The 23,394-nt window shown below is 44.5% G+C and overlaps 1 long non-coding RNA gene across 5 annotated transcripts; it reads left to right on the forward strand.

The window, feature by feature from the left end:
* The first annotated feature begins 166 nt into the window (after positions 1-166).
* Positions 167-22,327, forward strand: LOC138848548 (uncharacterized). 5 transcript variants are annotated; one of them, XR_016230214.1, is made up of 5 exons: positions 167-734; positions 884-1,039; positions 2,325-2,425; positions 14,477-14,615; positions 22,026-22,327. It is a non-coding gene; the product is annotated as an uncharacterized LOC138848548 (long non-coding RNA). The 5 variants fall into 5 exon arrangements; XR_011386450.2 differs by having other exon boundaries at positions 167-2,261; positions 2,356-2,425; XR_016230213.1 differs by having other exon boundaries at positions 167-1,039.
* The last annotated feature ends 1,067 nt before the right edge of the window (positions 22,328-23,394 follow it).

The raw sequence follows: 23,394 nt of genomic DNA on the forward strand, positions 1-23,394 counted from the left end.
AGGGGGCGGCGGCGGCGCGGGAGGAGGAGAAACGGGACACCAAAAATATATTCTGAGGAGAGAGAAAACAGCTCCCCCTTTCCTTCTCCAGCAGGAAAAACGGGCGGAAACGCACTCACACCCCGAAGCCCCGGCGGGGAGGCGCGGGGCGCGGCGCCCGCGCGGCGTGAATATTCATCAGGGGTGGGGCCCGAACAATGGCCGGGCCGGCGAGCGGCGCGGGCAGCGGCCCGGACACGACGCCCGGCGCCCAGGGTGGGGCCGCCGCGCCCGAACCCGCACCGGGCTCTGGAAAATGGCAGAAGAGGGGATGAAGCGGGGTTGGGGGCGCTCAGGGTGGGGGGCGGAAACCGCCTCCGCCTCGCACCGACCAGAAATGAAAGCGCAGTGACCGCGACCCCCGCGGCTGGGAGGCGGCGGACCCTCGTGTCTCCCGGGCAGAGGGCGTGTCCCGCCGCGCCGGGGCCAGCAGGGGCCGAGAGCTCGCCGGGTGGACCCCAGCCGAGGCGCGACCTCCCTCGGCCCTGGCCCCGCGTCTCCCCATCCCCCCTGCCCAGCGCCTCCTCAAGGGCGTCACCCTCGAGACCCTCGTTTCCGGTTTCCCCACACTCTTTTCTTTTCCTTTCTCTTCTTTTCCAGGCTCGGTGGTAGTTACCGCATTGGCTGGGCATCGCTGGGCTGCGCCGACAGATCCCAAACAGCTCCTCTAATTGCCTGGTGCATGCGTTCCGTGGGTGAGCACCGTGGGGCTGCAAGTACCAACCCGTGTTTTCTACCTGGAGAGCACTAACGATCAACAAACAGGCTTCCTCCCGCGGCCTCGCAAGCTAGGGGGTACTCAGGCAGTTTAATCCGGTTTCATCAACAGTCCTTTATATCACAGCCCTGCACCAGCCAAAAAAACGTTCAACAGCTCCTGTGAACCTAACAGCTGGTGATCTCGAATATAAGTTCATCAGAATCGCTGATTATGGAAGCACTTATTGGGCCTGAGGTTGTGCTGTTCCAGGGCTACATTTTGAGGCAGCTGCCTCCCCAGGTTGGAAATCCAAGTATTTTATAATTGGGCTTCACCAGCATCACCATCATTACTGTTATCTCTAGTCTTAGGCACATAGGATTCCTGGTGGGGAGCCGGGTGCATTGTGCTGAGTGCTGGATTTGCAGTATCCAGTTTACAGCCCTGGGGTAGTGATCTTGTTTAGGTAATTAAATCAACATACTAAAAGATCAGAAATATACCCAGGTTCCTTAAAAGCATTGCCCGCAACTTGCACACCAGGTCAAGCCAACTCCCAAAACTCAAGGCTGAGCCAAGTTAGTCTGCTGTTCCCAAAATATGTTTAGTGTTCTCCTGTTTGCCAGCAGTTTCATTCCCCAGATTTTTGGCTATGAGAGTCCCTTGGCGATCAAAATGTATTCAGGGATCCCTGGTATCCATTGATTAGGAAAACCATGATAACCAAAGTGTTCCCCTGGACATATTGATGCTATAAATGACTGTGTCTCTTAGCTGTCAACAGCAATGGCACTATGAGTGCAAGTTAAATAATTTACTCAGAGAACTAGATTGGTGCACTCTCAGACCATATTACTATTAATAATATTTTAATACTATTCATTATTAATAGTCGTTCACACATATTGGGCTGAGACAATGTACTAAGAGGATCACATGTATTATCGCATTATGCTGCATGGTAACCCCAAATGCTACTCTTATTTTTCCCACTTTACGCATTAGAAAACCAACATCTAAAGATGTGGAGTCACTTAGTCTGTGTGCCCAGTTGGACTTGATGCAGAAATTCCAAGCGCCGCCATGCAGCCCAGCAACCTTTCGCAGGCTGAGCCCTAAGCCCGTGACGTTGAGGCCCACCTCAGCACACCCCCTTCCTCTCTGCCTATCCAGATTCCCTCTATACCTGAAGCCCAAGTCAGAACCTGCTTTTCCTTCTGCAGCCTTTCTGCAGCACTCACGCCCTCCCAAGCTGCCATTTCCTGGCAAACCACTGGGATAGTTATTTCCCCATTGACAAGTCAGTATGCACTCCTGAACGGCCTTTCAAGTGAAGACTGTGGCTTAGTCATGGCCAGGGGTATCAGGAAGAGCAGCACGCCTTGCTCTCTGACAGAGGGCATAGGACAGTTTCATAATCAGCTATAGTACAAAGCAATGGACTGTGTGCGGCAGCAGGATGCAAGGAGCGCTTAACAGATCTACTGGCAAATATGCCGGATTCGGGACAAGACTTAACCAGGTTTGAACCCTCCTGTATTATTTATTAGTTGTGTAACCTTGTACATGTTGCTTAACCTCCAAGCCTCCATTTCCTCTTCTGTACACGGATGAAGACAGGAGATAAGAACAACAAATGGAAGAGAGTCCCAGCCAGGGCAGTGGAGCTGGCGGCAGGAAATGCAGGTACATTCTCTAAGACTTGTCATCCAAAGGGATGTCAGATGGCAATGTAGATAAGTGATAAAAGATTTGTTTATGATTCAGAGTCTTGTTCATGCAGGGGAGGATGGTGTCATGAACAGAGGGAAAGATGGGAGTTTCTGAGTGGTGGTGACAGGAAGGTTTGGACCAATTCAGTTTCGGGTAAGGATTCCACCTGGCTTGCACATGTCCATCTTCTCACTGTGTTGGATGCGTGAAATCGAAGGCTCTGCCAAGAGCAGGGTAAGCTAGACCTGCCAGCTGAGGAGATAGCAGACTTTTTTTTTTTATTCTTCATTTGATATTTGTATCCTCATTCTGTGCAGCCAAGTCCCAGGCAATGACCAGAGCAGTGGGCCTCCGTGATGCTCAGCCATATAACATGTCACAGCTGAACTGGAATCATGAGTTTGACTATGGTGTATCTGATCCTGGTCAGTATGTATCAAAGCCCCCATTGAAGATGAGGCTCAATCATAATTAAATTTATCCCTTTAAAAATGAATGAATCTCAGGTTCCATTAGGTATACTGCAAGCTTGCCAGTCTTATTGATTCTCAGTTCTCAATTATAGTGATTCTAGCCTCAAAACCTTATAAAATACTTTTTATAACAAAAGACTAAGGACATAACAAGAAGCTATGAGCTATAAATCTTCTATGTATTTATGACAGAATTTGAGGCTTTACTTTTTTTTTTTTTTTCAAGATTCATTTATTCAAAAGGCAGAAAGAAAGGGGGGGAAAGAAAGAGAGAGAAAGAGATCTTCCATCTGTTGATTCACTCCCCCTAAATGCTCACAATAGCTATGGGTAAGTCAGACAGAGGCCAGGAACCAGGAACTCCATCTGGGTTTCGCACAGTCATGGCAGGAGCCCAAGCATATGGGCCATGGTTTCCTGCCTCCCAGGTGCGTTAGCAGGAAGCTGAATTAGAAGAATAGCTGAAGCACTCCAGCATGGGATATAGGCATCCCAAGAGGCAGCTTGATCCACTAAACACAATGTCCACCCTTGTTTTTGTTTTTATTATTAATTTTTTATTATTTATTATTTATTTTAAAAAGGGAGAGACGGATCTTCCACCTGCTGATTCACTCCCCAAAGCCCACAACGGCAAGGACTGGGCCAAGCTGAAACCAGGAGCTCAGAACTCAGGCTAGGTCTCCCACATGGGTGGCAGGGACCCAATTACTTGATCCATCACCTGCTGTCTGCCTGCCAGGATGTGCATTAGCAGAAAGCTGCCACCAGAAATGGAGCTGGGGGGCCAGTGCTATGGCATAGCTGGTAAAGCTGCCGCCTGCAATGCCAGCATCCCATATGGGCACTGATTTAAGACTTGGCTGCTCCACTCCCCATCCAGCTCTCTGCTATGGCTTGGGAAAGCAGTGGAACATGACCCACCTCCTTGGGCCCCTACACCTGCGTGGGAGACCCAGAGGAAGCTCCTGGCTCCTGGCTTCAGATTGGCCCAGCTCCAGCTGTTGTGGTCATTTGGGGAGTGAACCAGTGGATGGAAGATCTCTCTCCCTCCCTCCCCCTCTGCTTCTCCCACTCCGTAACTCTGCCTTTCAAATAAATTAATTAATTAAAAAAAAAAAAAAAGAAGAAGAAGAAGAGTGGAACCTGAATTCAGGTTCTCCAATATGGGACAGAGTCATTCCAAGAAGCATCTTAATTGCTACACCAAAAGCCATCCCCTTTCTTGCTGTTGTAGTGAACATCATTATAATCTTCACCTTCCTTTCCCTACCTGCGTCCTGTGTTATGTGGCCAACCAGCTTAGGAAAGGTAGGCAAAACCAGCTCAAGAGCCACGACTGCCGCGGCTCACCTCGATTTGTTCTTAACTCTGCCACAGACAGCTCCTAGAGGTTATCTGGGAGCAGAGGAGTGGGCAGGTGTTGGAGGAAGGGAAGAATTAGACAAGAAGTATGTCTGGAAGGCACAAAGGCCTTACAGCTCCTGGAAACACAGCTCAGTGTCTTCCAAAAACAAGTACTGCTTATTATCACAGAATTGCCTCTTTCGTTGCACTAGAATGTATCACTATTAGCTGCTTGGGTTATTTTTTAAAAATATTTTGGTTTAGAACTCCTTATGGAGAAGTGCTATACACACATGATCTTGGACTCACAGACTAGCTCTTCAGTTCTATAGAGAGGAGGAAATGCAGAGAACGCGGACACCAGGCGACGGCAAGTGGAAATAAATATGGGCAGAGCTGGATGTGGACTCAGCATATGTCACTTGTGAATTTCCAGGAACTTGGAGCAAGGCAGGCACTCAGAAGACAGAACCAGTTGCCTAGGGAAAATTTTAGAGCTCTTTTTCATATCTGTTTATTCTTTAGATACATCAGACCCTCTAAGAAAGGCCCTTTCTGGGGCCAGTGCTGTGGCATGGCAGGTAGAGCACGCCACCTGCAGTGCCAGCATCCCATATGGGCGTCAGTTCAAGTCCTGGCTGCTCCTCTTCTGATCCAGCTCTCTGCTATGGCCTGGGAAAGCAGTGGAAGATGGCCCAAGTCCTTGGGCCCCTGCACCTGCGTGGGAGACCTGGAGGAGGCTCCTGGCTCCTGGCTCCTGGCTCCTGGCTTCGGATCAGCGCAGCTCTGGTGGTTGTGGCCAACTGGGGAGTGAACTAAGGGATGCAAGACCTCTCTCTCTCTCTCTCTCTCTCTCTCTCTCTCTCCCCGTCTCTCCGTCTCTCCTTCTCTCTCTGTGTAACTCTTGACTTCCAAATAAATAAATCTTTAAAAAAAAAGAAAGAAAGAAAAGCCCTTTCTGCACCAACATTCTAGCATATGTGTACCTGAGAGCCACAAGGTTCCTGGTTCCCTAGGTATTCTAAGGGAATCCTGTGAAGTTAGCTGTAGGGCTGCCGAGTCTCTCCCAGGCCCTCCCCACTTTTCCCACACAAGTTCTGCTTTTCTTTGTTGTACAGAATAGGAATGTGAGAAATGTTTTTAAAAGATTTCTTCTTTTCCTTCTTTGAAAGACAGAGAGAGAAGGGGAGAGATCTTCCATCTGCTGATTCACTCCTCCAAATGGCCATAGTGGCCAGGGCTGCACCAGGCTAAAGCCACAAGCCAGGAATTCCATCTGGGTCTCTCACATGAGTGGCAAATGGCCAAGCACTTGGGCCACCACCTGCTGCCTTCCCAGGCACATTAGTAGGAAGCCGAATCAGAAGCAGAGCAGCCGGGACTCATAGAATGCTGGCATCGCGAGCAGCAGCTTAGCCTGCTGTGCTGCCAGCCCCCCACCCCACCCTGTGACTATAAGATAAGGTTTCCACAGCTAAGAAAAGTTAGAAAACCCTAAGTTACAGAATACTTAAAACCAAAATTTCCTAGATCACATGACAGAGGTAGCTATTAAATGTATTTCTTCTGAGTTCAAAACAAAGCAACACTGTAAAGAATCATTGCTGGGACCTGATTAGGGAAATAGAAATAATGGGAAAGTCGGAATCAGAGAATCTGAACCAGCTGTTTTTTTTTGTTTGTTTTTTTTTTTTTTTTAAGTTCTATTTATATGAAAGGCAGAGTTAGAGAGAGAGAGAAAGTGAGATCTTCTATCTGCTGGTTCACTCTCCAAATGACCGCAATGGCTGGAACTGAGCCGATCTGAAGCCAGCAGCCAAGAGCTTCTTCTGGGTCTCCCACATGCACTTGTGCCATCCTCTGCTGCTTTCCCAGGCCATTAGCAGGGAGCTAGATTGGAAGTGGAGCAGCCAGGTCTTGAACCAGCACCTACATGGGATGCTGAGGCCGCAGACAGTGGCTTTACCTGCCACTATACCACGCAGAACTAGCTTCTGCCAGAATCTGTGCTCTCACAGTGGTTAGATCACCCAGCCTGGTATCATGTTACCCATATCCTAATGTTTCACTTTCATGCTGATACACAGAGCTGAGGGTGGGCTGCTTACATGTGCCCACAGTCAACTAGGGTGTTGTGATGTGTCCCACCAGACCTTGATGAAGTTTACTTATCAGTGTGACAGTACTGAGAGGTGGTAAGGCCTTAAGAAGTATGTGGGTCATGGAGATTCCACCCCAGGGAGAGAATAATGCACTTCCCGTGAGTGTGCATTAGTTATCACAAGAGTCGGTCATGAAGCTTCCCGTGTCCGTGGTCCTTTGCTACAAGCCAAAGCAGCACTGGGACCTCATCAGAAGCCAAGCAGCAGCCACCTAACCTTGGACTTCCAGTCACCAGAACGGTGAGCTAATCCTCTTTTCTTTATAAATTGCCCAGTCTTAGCTGTCCTGTTTCAGCAAGAGAAAAGTGGACCAAGATTCAGGGTCTAGGGAGAGGCCTGTTTTTTGTTTTCATTCTTTTTTAATTATATAACTTACCTCTTAATTCTCATGGAGCTCATTTTAGATAATTGGTAAGACAGTCAAAAGCATTTTTAATTCCTTCAGACTGAGATCCAAGAGATTGTCTATAATACTAAAGATAATAGCATTGGGAAGACATTAGGGCTTAGCTGGTTAAGCTGCCTCTTGGAACACCTGCATCTCCTGTCTGTGTGCAGTTTGAGTTCTAGCTGCTCCACTTCTGATGCAGGTCCCTGTTAATGCACCTGGGAAGACAATGGATGGTGTCCCAAAATCGTGGGTTCCTGCCACCCATGGGGGACACCCAGCTGAAGTTCCTGGCTCCTGGCTTCAGTCTGACCTAGCCCCAGCTGCTGTGGTCATTTAGGGAGAGAACCAATGGATGGAAAATCTCTCTCTCTCTCTCTCTCTCTCTCTCCCCCTCTCTCTCTGTCACTCTTTCAAATAAATAAATGAATGAAGAAATCTTTCTGAAATAATAACAGAAAAAATTATAAAATTCATGGGCAATAATTATTGTATTAAAAAGTTAAAATGATATTTATAAAAAGCTTATAATACCATAGAAAATGTAAGTCATAAAATTAATTGAAAATATCATTGCACAAAGTTTTTATGAGATTATGGTCATCCCTCTGAATAAAAGAAAAACTATCCCTAGGAAACATAGTGGGAAGAAATAAATAAAATTTTTATTAGTATTTAGCTGACTCAAATTTTAGTTTTTGGCTCACAAAACTATGAGTGATTCCCGCCCCCTTCTATTTGTGGTCCTGCAAAGTTTTTCCATGAACCTCTCTTACAATGTAAAAAAAAATTTAATAAAATGAAGTAATTGTGTGAGTTTCCTAGGGGTATTATTATAACCAGGTACCACAAACTAGGTGTTTTAAGACATCAGAACTTTATTGTGTCGTAGTCCTGGAGGTCTGGGCACCTGAGATGACAGGTAGACACCTGTAGGGGAGGATGCGCCCCTGCCCCTTAGCCTCTGTGATGAGCAGCATCTCTGCCACTCCTGGGCTTGCAGCTGCATCACTGCCTCTGTCATCATGGGTGCTCCCTCCTTGTGCCGGTTTCTCAGGAGGACACCAATCGTGTTGTTGCATAAAGGGCCCATCCTACTTCAGAATGACAAATGACATCTGCAAGTTCCCGGTATTCAAATAAAAGTGGCATTCTGAGGTCCTGAAGGTAAGGATTCCAACAGGGGTGGGGAAGACACAATCAACCCATTACAGGTCATTTAACAACTCAACAGAGGTTGAAGACCATTATTCTCTCTTATCCCAGTATAGCGGTTTCCACACTTTGGCACTTGGGTGGTGCAGGAAAGTGGAAGTCTTAGTGGTTTTTGCTAAGATTCCCTCACCTTCTTTGTTGATATGTCTCCTGTTCTCTAATGTGCAGGAGTGTTTATGAGGTTCATACTAAGTTCTTTGCACTGTGTTAATCAAAGCAAAAATAGTCCATTAGCACGGTGTTAACCTATCAAGACAAAACATCTCACAAAACTCTCTTCTAACCATGAACCATGAGTTACTTTCATTTACAGTGTAATGTTCAAATATCCTGACTCCTTAACAAGTAGCTATAGCTTTCAAATCACTATAACGTGTATCTTTAAAGTTAAATTGTGAAAACATTTCTTAGACATTTTTACAAACAAAAGATAATGACAGGGAAGACTAATAGAGAAAAAAGAAGGAAGAAAATTAAGGTAGAAATAGATCTAAACAGAAGTTAAGTTTGCCAAAAGGAATATTTTTCCAGCATTGAATAATTTCTAGTGTAGATGGATGTTTGTGAATTAGCTATGTTTTAAAATAGCATCTCTGCTGGCTTTGAACTATTTTTTGTGACTTTTCCCCACTGCAGTGCTGCAAGTAGTTTCTTCCTCTACGCTGAGATTTAAGCTTGTTTATTTAATTTTTTGGAAGAAAGATGTCTCTTGCTAAGTTTGACAGAATTGCCTGACACAAGAAAATAGAGAACTACAGTGAGGTCCAGACAAAAATAAATACGACTTTCCTCATATTCCCTGACAATGATTAAATTGCGGCCACATGCCTTTGCAAGTAAAAATACTTATTTCTCTTGTTACATGCATATGTGAAATAAATATGTTAATGAGAACGTCAGTGACATCTTCAAATGGGCATGTACATTCCATTGTGCAGTTACTCCCTTTTATTTCCATTCTCTTGTTGGGAGCACTTTGTTCTGTGTCCAGAAGCTAAGGAAATTAAATGCAAAGCTACCCAATACAATGAAGCTTTACTGCGTGCACATCAGGAAATTAAAATTTGCTGTTCTCCCAGCAGCTGATACTGGCTACTCTGAACATTGCATGTCAGAAAAGTTAAAATGGGGCGGTTTGTGCCCCCAGGAATTTTGTTGGGACATGAGAGTTACCACTTTTGCCCACTCTGCACAGGACCACAGCAGACGGGGACAGGGCCTCGGCTCTGGGCCTCCTGGATCCTTGTTCTTTCTGCCTTCCCAGCTTCTCTTGTCTGCCCTACAAGAAGCAGCCCAGAGACCACAGTCAGCCCTTTGTATCCTCAGGCCCATTTGCAGGGTCTACCAGCCAAGGATTGAAGATGTTGGGGTGGGGAGGGGGAGTGGTATCTGTACCAAACGTGTAGATTTTCTTGTCGTTATTTCCTTAACAATTCAGTATAGCAACTATGTCCATCGCATGCACATTACAGTAGGTATTCTAAGTGACCTGGAGATGACCTAAAGTGCACAGGAGGTTGTGTATGGGTTGCATGCAGATGCTGTGCCATTTTACATGTGGGACTTGAGCCTCCTTGGGTTGGAATCCTTTGGGGGTCCTGGAATGCCTGGAGGGTACAGGGGGAAACTAGAAATGGGTCCGTGCAGCGTTGAGTAGTCAGCAGCAGAGTGCCATGGGACAGTTCCTGGTTTGCAGAGGGTTTTCCTGCCTGCTGTGCCCTCTGACTCTCATCCCCGCCCTGGGCTGATGCAGCATTCTGTAGAGAAAGAAGCCAGGATTTAGGTGAGGTCGGTTGACTCAAGATCACAACACCCTGTGCACAGAAGCTCGGAGCGGATCCCACTGTCCTGCACCAGGCTGTCTCTCCTCAAGAAAAGGGCCTCTCTGTCAAAGCTGCTCCCACTGAACAAGTGGACGTACTCTGCATTATATTAAGGAAACCCTTGAACTTGCTCGACAAGTAATTATCATTATTTTTCAACATTTGCTGAATTCCAGCCACATAATAGATGCTGTCCTAGACACAGATGGTCCCAAGCTTTCGGGCTTGCAATCCTGAGAAACCTACAGGCCTGGCAAATGCGAGCAATGAGGGGAATGCACTTAGTTGAGAGGGGTCTGGAAAAGGGCACTCGTGGTAATTACATGTCTGGTTCCACATTCTTGACAACTGTTTAGAGCCGTGACTGACTGTGCACACACAATGCCCAGTTTGTTGGTTAGAACAAAGGCAAACCAGACCCAACCACAAGCAAGATTCTGTGCGCCATTTTGTAATGCTGAAGCAAGACAGGCTGGGATCACCATGTGGGATGCGTGCTTCTGTTCACTAAAACAGAGAAAAAGGAAACCTTCAGATTTTCTGTTCATTTCAGATGTATCTGATGTATGGGCACTTATTAAACTTTACCAAATACATCCTTTTTTTTTTCCCCACAGAAGAAGCCAGGCAGAGATAAATTCATACAAGCAGTTATAGTCATAGTGTCTGAGGCCCCTTGCTGCTGTTTGAGAGATAAGCGCCCCGGAAAGGAGAAACCCTGAGACTGGAAACCCTGAGAAACCCCTTCTCAGCACAGGGGATACAACATCTTATTTTTTAATTTGAATACAATAAACCATATAATTGAGGCTGGTATTATAGCGCCGCGCAGCCAGGGAAGCCACTGCCCGGGGCTCACACATCCCGTATCGGAGTGCCTGGCTCAAGTCCTAGCTACTCTACTCCCGATCCAGCTTCCTGCTGCTGTGCTTGGGAAGGCAGCAGAGGATGGCCCAAGTCCTCAGGCTCCTGCCACCCGTGTAGGAGACGAGGATGGAGTTCCCAGTTCCTGGCTTTGGCCTGGCCTAACCCTGGCTGTTGGGGCCCTTTGAGGAGTGAACCACCCAATGGAAGATCTCTGTGTGAGTGTCTCCCTCTCTGCACATCATTCTGCTTTTCAAGAAAATAAATAAATCTTGATAAAAAAAATGTATAATTAACTTAAAAATATATTTTGTTGTGGTATTCCTGCATAGATGCTCCAGAATTAGCATACAGTCAGCAAAAGCAAATTTGTTATCCTGATTGACGAATTTTAAATTGAACTAGAACTCTGAAACTTTCTTTCATTTTCTATGCGGGTGCTTCAATAGTATGTGAAAAATTGAATTGAACATTTATTTTGGGGTGGACGTTGACGCAGCAGTTAAAACATCACTTGGGATACCTGATTCCGTATTGGAGTGCCTGACTCAAGTCCTGGCTCCTCCTCTTCCATTCTAGCTTCCTGCTGAAGTGTCTCTGGGTCTCTGCCATCCATGTGAGAGACACGTACTGAGTTCTGGGCTTCTGGCCTCAGCCTGGCGCAGCCTCAGCTGTCACAGGCCCTCAGGTAGTTGGGGAGTGAACCAGTGGCTGGAAGATCTATTTCTGTGTGTGTGTGTGTGTGTGTGTGTGTGTGTGTGTGTGACAAATTGAAAATAAATACATAAAATTTCAAAAAAACTTTGGAAATTTATTATAGTGCAAGAAATATAGTCCGGCGCCGCGGCTCACTAGGCTAACCCTCCGCCTGCGGCGCCGGCACACCGGGTTCTAGTCCCGGTCGGGGTGCCGGATTCTGTCCCGGTTTCCCCTCTTCCAGGCCAGCTCTCTGCTGTGGCCAGGGAGTGCAGTGGAGGATGGCCCAAGTGCTTGGGCCCTGCACCCCATGGGAGACCAGGATAAGTACCTGGCTCCTGGCTTCGGATCAGCGCAGTGCGCCGGCCGCGGCAGCCATTGGAGGGTGAACTAACGGCAAAAAGGAAGACCTTTCTCTCTGTCTCTCTCTTTCACTGTCCACTCTGCCTGTCCAAAAAAAAAAAAAAATTGAAATCTATTCAAATAAAGGGCCTTCAAAAATTTGTGAAAATGCGTATTATGAAAATTGTATGGTTATCAAATTAATTTTGCTTGAAAATTAATTTATTTTTAATTTCCATTTTAATTTCCATTTTCCACAAACTTTTTTGACGTTCCCTAGAATATCTCTATTACAACACTACAGATAGAGCATTACTGCAGTGGTATGCTTACTTGCTTTAAATTTCACAATAATCAAACCATTCAGTTAGCCAATCACTACTAACTTAATCTGGCTAATGGAAAACACAGCCATATACAAATGTAAAAATTCATCATGGTGTACACTTACGGTTAGCACATGTACAGTTCTAAGTGTTTGATAGGAACCAATGTGGGAAAATCTAAAGAATCGGACTTAAAGAAAGGGTAGATTTGAGTTCTCTAGTCTGAGCTCACCAAACTAATTTATCTGAAAATGAAAATTTAACCTTGAAAAAAGAAAACACACTAGAAAGCATCTAAGCCTTTTTCATTACAGTGGAAAATAAGCTTCAAAGAGGTAAAGCAAATTGTCCAAATGTTACAATAAGACCTGTTTTCTTTCTTTTTTAAGATTTATTTATTGATTTGAGAAGCAGAGTTAGAGAGGCAGAGGCAGAGAGAGAGGTCTTCCATCTGCTGGTTCACTCCCCAAGTGGCTGCAACTGCCAGAGCTGAGTCAGTCCAGAGCCAGGAGCCAGGAGCTTCTTCCAGGTCTCCCATGTGGGTGCAGGTACCAGGCACTTGGGCCATCCTCTACTGCTTTCCCAGGCCACCAGCAGGGAGTTGTATCAGAAGTGGAGCAGGCAGGACTCGAGCTGGTGCCCATACGGAATGCCAGCACCACAGGCAGAGGCTTAACCCACTACACCACAGCTCCGGCCCCAAGACTTGTTTTCAGTTCAGATCTGATTCAAAACAAATTCCATGTGCACAAATTTGCTTCCAAATTCCTGTTTGAGTCTTAGTTTCTTGACCAATAAGAGGAGATTTGAGGTCTTATTTTAAGACAAAAATATTTAACATGAGGTAATGGCAAGACTTGGGAAGATTTGAAAGCTGAACCTCCAGTTTATAAGAATTACAGGGGACAAAGGAACAAGTTAAATGACAACTTGAAATAATCAGATAAATTTAGAATGTAGGATTTTCTGCAAGGAACCTGGGCTCTCAAGAGTCAAGTGTTTTTTTAAAAAAGAAAAAAAAAAGCAGAGGGAAGTAGGGTGCGTAGGAGTGCAGTGGGTTAAGCTGAGGCTTAGAATGCCTGTAATCCCAAATTGGAGTGCCTGGTTCAAGTCTTGAATCCCAGCTACTCCACTTCTGATCCAGATTCTTCCTGCACAGGGAGGCAGCAGGTGATATCCCACATCCTTGGGCTCCTGACACCACGTGTCAGAAATGGCTGGAGTTCCTGGCTCCGAGCTTCGGCCTGGCCCAGTCTCAGTTGTTGCAGGCATTTGGGGAGTGAACCAGCAGATAGAAGATCTCTCTCTGTCTGCCTTTCTTCCCTCTCTCTATATATCATTCTGCCTTCCAAATAAATAAATAATTTCTAATAAAATTAAATTATGAATAACATTGTAGATAAAGGGAGACTAAAGAGAGAAAACTAAATGGAGTTTGTGAACCTCGATTGTATCCTATTTCTAATAGTACAGCTATCAAAGCCACTGTTGGGACAAATGGAAAGGAAAACATAGCACTTTGGGTGATGTTCCAGAGCCACTGTTGCAGCCCTTCTGTGAAATATTAGTGTTGTGGCTGTAAGGGAGGATGCCCTCATTCTTAACATATGCAGGCTGAAGGATTTAGAGGTAAATACCCATGATGTGTGCGATTTCCAAGTGGTTCAGCCAGAACCATACATAAGGGGAAAGAGAGAGAGAAAGCAAATTGTGCAGTGTATATCATAGCACTCTTTCAGTTTTTCTGTACGCTTAAAATTCTTCCTGAGAGAATGTTGGGCACCATCAAGGAGGTTAGATGTGGTTTAATTTAATCAAGTAGCGTCACCATTCTTTCTGCCAGGCATTTTTTAGCATTATCATCTCTAATGATTTTTGAGATCTTGTCCAGCTGTGCTGCTGACACAAGTAACTATTAGAGTAACTCACTAAATGAGTGTCAAGCAAAAGCATGATGAGAATCTAACATCAGGGGCCTGAGAGTGGAGACAGGCTTCAGCCCCGTCAGCAACAAAAAGACTGGCCCAAACAAATGCACCTTGCCTGCCCCATCCTCCTTCTCATGTCAGCCTCTCTCTCTCTTTCTCTCTTTAAAAGAGAAATAATTTTGTTTGATTATACTTTTAAAACTTTTAATTTTTTTTTTAATTCAGAGAGAAATACAAGCTTAGACACAGTCTGTGTGCTTGGAAATTTTAAATCCTTACCATGGGTAGGACTAACAGAATCCATGCTGGACAATATGACTTGGGAATAGACACTGGGTGCTGGTGAGCAGCAAAGCAAGTCAGCAGTAGGGTGGCTCGTTTCATGAAGAGCATCAAGTGGCTTAGGAGGGGAAGAGTTGGGGTCATAACGGGATTTTCCTGGCATGTTTGCTACCTACAGAATTGTAGGCAAGACCCCAAAGTGGAGGATCAAGGCACACTGTGAGTTCAGAGAGCCTCTGGTAGACTCCATCATTTGGGGAACCCATCTCCCGGCAGCGCTGACCCACCTTCTCCTAAGCTGACTCTAGCAGAAACAGGTAAGCATGTTTATAGACAATGGCTGCCTTTTTGTCCGTTTCTGTGGGTTGTGTCGGTGTGGAGAAGGGGAAGGGAATCTTTCTCTTCCTAAAGTCAAAGAGGAGAAGCACTCCAGGAAACTTGCATGTACTATTGGGGTACCTACAGGAAAGAGGCAGGGACAATACGTTCTTTCTGTTGGACATTGCTTTGCTTACCCGGTGGCCATAGTGATCTGACCCTGTCCACCTGAGCAGTGGAAAAGATGGGGCAGTGGTGGGGCCTAGGAAGAGGTGATAGCAGAGAAGCTGTCGCAGTTTAAATGTGCTCCCCAGACCCCAAAGATGGGATGTTTGGGAAGTGATCCATCCGTTTGTGGATTGAGGGCTCATGGATTATTGCAGGAGTTTTGTTACAAAAAGTGCCTTCTTTCTGGCAAGTTTACTTTGTCCTGTCTTGCGATGCCTTCCATCATGTTATGGTGAAGCAGGAAGGCCCTCACCAGAGGCCAAGCAGATGTTGGCTCACGCTCTTGGACTTCCCCGCCTGCAGAACCACTAGCTAAGACTCTATTCTGCTTGATTGACCCAGCCTGTAGTGTTCAGTGACAGCAGCAGAAAACAGACTAAGCCAGAAGCCATTACTTACATCATTCAACATGGCAAGGAAATAGGTCTGTCCTCACGGACACCCAAGAAGCCGCCTGGCCTTTCGCCACCCTGCCTGTTTGTCAAAGGAGGAGGCTATTTGAAAACAGAGGGGACCGTGAGGATCCATAGCTATTGGTGGGAACAGATGAAGTTAGAAGAGGTGACAGAGTTTGAACTGAAGTTGAATTTCACAAGGAGGACACAGAGATTCTTGCTGAATAGAGGATACCCCCAAGTCCAGTTGCTTTTCACACTGAAGCAGCAGATATTTCATGCATCTTTGGCTCCAGTCAGTGCACTTTTCTTCCACAAATAATTAAACAAGACAAAACTCATCAAATAAGTTGTCTATAATTATATCCTCTGAATGTTTCACCAAATTTGAATGCTCGAAAATCATAGGCTTTCTCAGCACCATTAATGCAAATGAATTTTTCCAACATCAGTATCATTACAAAAAAAATGTTAGCTTGGTTAACCTAATTGAACATAAATGAGAATGTCTCTGTATTTTAAGAAAAAACAGCTTCTTTTGGTAGAATACTGCAATTACTTTGGGTATAGTTATTCCATATATTTCAGTTCTAAACAATCAGAATATTACTTTTTAACCACAAAAATTGTAGCAGAAATAATTTTATCTTCAACATTGAAATTTTAATCTAATTTCATAGTAGCATTAACAATGTCAATATTTCACTTTTAACATAATGTAGTTCCAAAAATTATATTTTAACTTCATGACTTGTTGGAGAAAAAAATCATTACTAGAATCAACTTATTCCTGTTTAAAGCCATATTTTCAAATGTAGACTGGCATATTTAAAAGTCCTTGCAGATTTTTCTATTAATGGAGCCAGTATATAAACAGTTATCTATCTACTTTATGCTCAGAAAATAAATTTAGAACAGTGACTTGATCTAAGCAAAAGTTCATGTTTCTCATGCTTTCTTTAGTGTGCTAGTGAAAAATGTTCTTGCTGGCGCCGTGGCTCACTGGGTTAATCCTCCACCTGCAGCGCTGGCATCCCATATGGGCGCTGGGTTCCAGTCCCGGTTGTTCCTCTTCCAGTCCAGCTCTCTGCTGTGGCCCGGGAGTGCAGTGGAGGATGGCCCTAGTCCTTGGGCTCCTGCACCCGCGTGGGGGACCAGGAGGAAACACCTAGCTCCTGGCTTTGGATCGGCGCAGCGCTGGCCATAGCGGCCATTTGGGGAGTAACCAGCAGGAGGAAGACCTTTCTCTATGTCTCTCTCTATCAGTCTGTGACTCAACCTATCAAAAAAAAAAAAAAAAAAAAAGAAAGAAAAATGTTCTTGTAGGGCATGGTGATCTTAAAATACCTACTGTTTTCAAGTGGATGTTAATGTGTTGATGCTTCCTCTGTGGACATGCATCTTTGGTCTTTGGTTTTTTTTTGGTTTTGTTTGTTTGTTTGTTTTTTGACAGGCAGAGTTAGATAGTGAGAGAGACAGAGAGAAAGGTCTTCCTTCCGTTGGTTCAACCCCCAAATGGTTGCTACGGCCAGCACGCTGCACCTATCCAAAGCCAGGAGCCAGGTGCTCCCTCCTGGTATCCCATGCGGGTGCAGGGCCCAAGCACTTGGGCCATCCTCCACTGTACTCCCGGGCCACAGCAGAGAGCTGGACTGGAAGAGGAGCAACCGGGACAGAATCCGGCGCCCCAACCGGGACTAGAACCCGGTGTGCCGGCACCACAGGGGGAGGATTAGCCTAGTGAGCCACGATACCGGCTTCATCTTTGGTCTTTTGATCAGTGAAATCGCTAATATCCTCATGGCGGTTGGTAAATGGCAACACATATTTGGAAGGTTAAAGTTTCACCATCTATGCTTATGAAAAAATGGAAGTTTGATACTTAGAGTTTTCATTAAACCACCACTTTCTCTTGGGACTGGGGTTGTGGCACAGTGGGATAGACTGCTACTCGTGATGCCTGCATCCCATAATCTGAGCACTGGTTTGAGTCCACACCTTTCCACTTCTGATCTAGTCCCCTGGTAATGCTCTTAGGAAAGCAATGGAAGATGGCCCAAGTGCTTGGGCCTCCAGCACCCATGAGGGAGATGAGGTTGGAGTTCCTGGATCCTACCTTCATCTTGGCCCAGAACTAGCTATTGTGGTTGTCTGGAGACTAAACCAGCAAATGGGAATCTCTTTCTCACTCTGTCTCCTCTCTGTGTCACATGTGCCTTTCAAATAAATAAATAAATAAATCTTTTTTAAAAAATGAACTTTCCCTTTTGTCAACCCCATTGCTCCAAAATCAATATAAATGTGCACTGCATTTCTCAAAATACCACATATTCTCAAAATCTCCACATATGTCTATCTCCACATATTTGTATCCTTACATAGACTTATATATATAATTATATAATAAATCATAAGTCTTCTGTTGCAAGAGTGTTGACTGTTTTTAAAAGAGATTTATTTATTTGGAAAGAGTTAGATAGAAGACGAGACACACATAGAGAGAGAGGTCATCTATCTGCTAGTTTACTCCCCAGATGGCTGTAACAGCTGGGGCCATGCCACACTGAAGACAGGATCCAGGAGCTTCTTCTAGTATCTCATTTAGGTAATAGGTGCCCAAGTCCTTGGGTCATCTTCCTCTATGTTTCCTAGGCACATTAGCAGGGAGCTGGATCAGAAGTGGAGCAACTGGGCCATGAACCACTGCCCATAGGGATGCCAGCATTGTAGGCGGTGGCTTTACCTGCTATGCCACAATGCTGGCCCCTTGTTCAGACTATTTTCTAAACTCTCTTTGGAGAACTGCTCAACCTCTATCTGCTGTACTTACAAGTATTTTACATACATCTATCATATAATTTCCCATATTTTACATTGACCCTGATGATTACATCTCAGAGGTCATGGTTGGCCACAGCAAAACTGGCCAGGACACAAAGTGACTGGCAAGGGCAAAATTATTGAACATTTCTCCTAGTGTCGCCAAGACCAGAAGAAAGACGTGGTCTCCAGCCATCTCTTCTCTGAGCGCTCTGTGCTGTCAGCAAGTGCCTGCAAACTGTCCCTGAGAGGAGGTGTTAACTACAGTGCAATAGAAATTTAAGATTTAAGGGGAAAACTCCATTCACCATACATGGTCTTCACACCCTTTCAGCAGAAGCTGGAAGTACAAGGTAGAGTTATACCAAACCCAGCCTGGCTTAATAACAATATTTACTTAAAAAAAAAAAGGGGGGGGGGCAGCATCTGGCATAGTGGGTTAACTTGCTGCTTATGATCGGAGTGTGGGTTCCAGTCCCAGATACTCCACTTCAGATCCAGCTCCCTGCTAATGCCCCTGGAAGGTAGCAGATGATGAGCCAACTATGTGGCCCTCTGCCATTTATATGGGAGACCTGGGTTGAGTTCCTGGCTCCTGGCTTCAACCTGGCCTATACCTGACTGTTGCAGCCACCTGGGGAGTAAAACAACAGATGGAAGATCTCTCTGTCTCTCCCTCTCTCTCTCCGTTGTTGTACCTTTCAAATAAATAAATGAATCTTTTTTTTTTTTTTAAAGTTAAACTAGACTTTATGTCAGGACAACTGACATGACCTGGAGTTGTCTTGGGCAAATTTGAGGGCACATTTCCATCTTAGAACACAGGGGTGAAGATAGGAAAGCTTTGACTTGAGTTGAAGAAGGAAGTTTCAAAGTGAACAGGGTAGGCGTAAATACCAAAGTGGATTGATTAAAAACCCCAGAGAAACAGGCAAGATGTGGAATCTGGACATGGTGATAAGAAATTTGTCACCCAATGTAAGGCAGACCTAATAGTTGGAGGGAATTTTCTGAAACCATTAACTGTGGCCAGTGAGTACATACCATTTGGTAGGTTGATCCCTTCAGTGTCAGTGGATCCTCCCAGCCACCAATGGAAACAGTTGGGTTATCTGCTTCCCAGAACCCAGGTAAATTCCCACAATGGCACACCATTAAGCAGGGGGTGAGAAGTGTGGACACGGATGTCTTTGTGACATTTCAAGAGAAAAGTCTGAGACATTGAAGTATAAGTAAAATCCCTCCATCGCACAACCCTCACCAGGCCCTCTGCCCTCCCAAAGAAACCTATGGGGCTACCCTGACTCTGGCTCAAAATCATATTATTACCGAGTACAAGAGGAAAAGAAAGTGGCTGTCAGCGTTCACATTGTAGACTTGGCCGTGCTGCTAAGGAATCCCCTGTGTTGGAGGCGGGGCTATCTTTGTGAAAGGCAAAGTGAAATTTGAAATTCATCTGAAATTGTCCATGGAGGACCTCTCCCTCCAAAATACCTGAAATGCCCCACTGCTCACTGGATCCTTAAGGCAAGAATTGTTTTCCTTCATTCATCATCTCCCAGAGTATACAGTAGTCCCCCTTTATCCTTGACTTCACTTTCCACAGTTTCAATTACTTGAGATGAACTTTGGTCTGAAACTATGGACAACAAAGGGTATTCAAAAATTTGTGAGAAATGCATATTACGCAAAAACTATCCATGGAATACAAACATTTTTCACCAAAATAAACATCTTTTAATGTCATTTTCCCACAAACTTTTATGAAGTGTCCTGTATTTGACTTTTTTGGAGACCCCATTCACATAATTTTCATTACGATGCATTGCTATACTTGCTCTACTTTATTATTAGTTACTGTTGCTAATCTCTTTTACCTGATTTATAAATCAAATCTTATCATGTGTATGTGGGTGGGCATTTCCACTTAACAATGGAAATCACCTGGCCGGCGCCACAGCTCAATAGGCTAATCCTCTGCCTGCAGCGCCAGTACACCGGGTTCTAGTCCCGGTCGGGGCGCCAGATTCTGTCCCAGTTGCCCCTCTTCCAGGCCAGCTCTCTGCTGTGCCAGGGAGTGCAGTGGAGGATGGCCCAAGTGCTTGGGCCCTGCACCCACATGGGAGACCAGGAGAAGCACCTGGTTCCTGGCTTCAGATCAACGCAGTGCGCTGGCCGCAGCACACCAGCCACAGCGGCCATTGTGGGGTGAACCAACGGAAAAGGAAGACCTTTCTCTGTCTCTCTCTCACTATCCACGCTGCCTGTCAAAAAAAAAAAAATGGAAATCACCTGATGCATCACTACGTGATTTCACCATTGTACATCCAGCAGAGTATATTTATCTAGACTTAGATGGCTGCAGTGTCCCAGACAATGTGATCCTATGGGGCTACCATCACAGAAGTATACTCATTCTGTTGTATGGCACATGACCATAGAGGAAAAGCAGTAGATGTAGGATTCGGTACTATCCACAATGTCAAGCTTCCACTGGGGAACTTGGATTGTATCCCCCACAAATAAGGGGCACCATGCACTACTGGCAGGGAAAACATGTTACAGTCCTAACATTTTTGGGCAAAGTACTTTCTGAGATAATTTTTTGTATAGGACAAAGTAGACTCCTAGACAACTGCACATTAAATGAAGAGAAACATGAGTTAAGGGAGGAGGGAAAGTTAAAAGGTGAAACCAGAATGGGGAGTGTACCAAGAACTGAGAAAAGGGAGTTAACTGATTCCACCAAGCATCAGGGCCTCCAGTGGGTGTGGATGGTGAGATGACGTCAGTCCCATCGGTCAAACCCTCTTTCTCTTCCTTCCATGTGCTCTGTTGTAAAGACAGACGGTGTGAGTTTTAGTTTGTTTATTTAATTGTATTTATTTAAGAGACAGATAAATGGAAACAGAGATCCCATCTACTGCTTTACTCCTCGCATAAGTGCCAGGGCTGAAGCTGGGAGCTTGGAACTCAGTTCAGAACTCAGTGAAATAGATTGAATCAGTTAGAATTTGGACTAAGAACTAGAGACTAAAGCCTTTGGTTTTATAGTAAAAAAAAAAAAAAATAGTGAAGTAGAGGGGCTGGCACTCTGGTGTGGCGGGTAAAGACGCCACCTGAAGTGTCGGCATCCCATATGGGCTCTGGTTCAAGACCTGGTTGCTCCACTTCTGATCCAGCTCCCTGCTGTGGCCTAGGAAAGCAGTAGAAGATGGCCCAAGTCCTTGGACCCCTGCACCCACAGAGGAGACCTGGAGGAAGCTCCTGGCTCCTGGCTTTAGATCTGCGCAGCTCTGGCAGTTGCAGCCATCTGGGGAGTGAACTAGCAATGGAAGACTTCTCTCTGCCTCTGCCGCTACCTCTGGCTCTTTGTAACTCCACCTTTCAAGTAAATAAATAAATCTTCAAAAAAAAAAAAAAGTGAAGTAGAGAGTCCTGAGTCACTGGCCAATTGAAAACATATTATATCCCTCTTTTTATTAAAGAAATAATTAAATACACCAAGAAGATAATTTTAAAAAATATACTTCCATGGTTCAGAAATGTTGGAATTCCTCAAAGACAGAAAATATAAAGGATTGCTTTGGTGACAAAACAAGAACAATACAAACCCTGTTTAAATTCAGGACCACAAAGGCAATTCTAGATTTTCATCACACTCAACCTATATGATTACAGAAAGCAGACCTGAACTTTCAAGCAATTGTCAGGGCAATTTGTTAAACTACATTTGAAGCAATCCCTTCCCTTCCACTTCTGTTATCATACGTGTTCGGTGGTGACAGCACCATGTGTCCCCAGTTTAATAACCCTTAGTACTGCTTTCAAAAGAGAAATACATACTATGTTGGATGAACGAGAGGTGCAGATGGACTCTGAAGTTCCTGCAGACATTCATGGGGACACTGGGGGACAGGAGAAAGGAACAGAAAGAGCTAACTCACCATCTGCTTCTCCTGAAAGGGAAATTAGGCACGGCAAACCCACAGAATGGGTATTGAAGTCAGGACTCCAGAGAACTAACAGACCACAAGAGGGAAAAAGACCTAGAAGTCAAGATACCCACACCAACCAAGTCTCAAATCTGGGTCCTGCTCCACAATCGGAGGCAGATTCTGCAGAGGATGCCTGGAACCACAGATAGTACCAAGTCCTGTATATACTACGTCATTTCCTGTATGTACATACCTGTGATAAAGTTTAACTTATTATTAGCACAGAGATTAGATAATAATTAATAACATAAAGAGGTGTTTAACAATATACTACAATAAAAGTTATTTAAAACTTATGACTTTTCTATTTCTGAAGTTTCCCATATAATATTTTTGGAATGTGGTTGACTGTAAATAACTGAAATCATGGAAAGTGAAACCACAGATAAGGTGGGGGAAGGGCACTGGTGTATTCTTATCAATATATTCAACGATAAATGAAGAAGAAATCACAAATATGAACAGAGAGAGCCAAGATTAGCGTAGTATTTGTGGAAAAGCAATATTGAGAAAATCAAAGTATCAAAACCATCAAACTGAAAAAAAAAATACACTTAGGAGGGAAATAGCCTTAAGAGGAAAGGGAAAAAAACTACTTTATAGGGTAAGAGATGTCCTCTGAGAAATTTCAAAGGCAGTCATAGGCATTCCTTAAATCATTTTTTCATGCCAATTATCCCAGTAAATGTAGCGGGTCTAAAATTCTGTTAAAGGATATAGATTCTAATTGAGTTGAAGATAATATCTTGATACCATTAACTAGCAGTGTGGTGTTTAATAGCACAGACTTTGGATTTGAATCCTAGCTCCAATACCTATTAATGATTGATGAAATAAAAACCTAAATGGACTAAATTGAAGGATGGATTCAACTTAAAGTATAAGATCAACCCAAAGAATATCCTAAAGATAGCTCTGAAGGTTAAATTACTGATAATTATGATATAGAAAGTACAACCCATGGAAGATAGGGAATTCAACACTTTTCTGTAGAAGTCTTCAAATAACAGTGAAAAAGGAGGGGAAGAGTTATTCCAATAAACAATTGAAGAAAATTTCCCAAAATTAATGGAATCTATGGCTTTTTAGATTTAAGAGATTACCAGGTGTTGAGTCATAAAAAAGGAAAAATAATCCACAAATGTCATCTTAATATTTTTCAGTTGCAAAGATAAAGAGAAATTCTAAAACTCTCAGATAACAAAAAATATGGATATTTAGAAAAGAGCAACAATCAGATCAGCATTAGAAATAATAGAAATTATGGCCGGCGCCGTGGCTCAATAGGCTAATCCTCCACCTTGCGGCGCCGGCACATCGGGTTCTAGTCCCAGTCA

This window comes from Oryctolagus cuniculus, chromosome 2, assembly GCF_051225735.1.
Source record: "Oryctolagus cuniculus isolate XC-2025 breed Fujian yellow rabbit chromosome 2, ASM5122573v1, whole genome shotgun sequence".
Classification (NCBI taxonomy): domain Eukaryota; kingdom Metazoa; phylum Chordata; class Mammalia; order Lagomorpha; family Leporidae; genus Oryctolagus; species Oryctolagus cuniculus.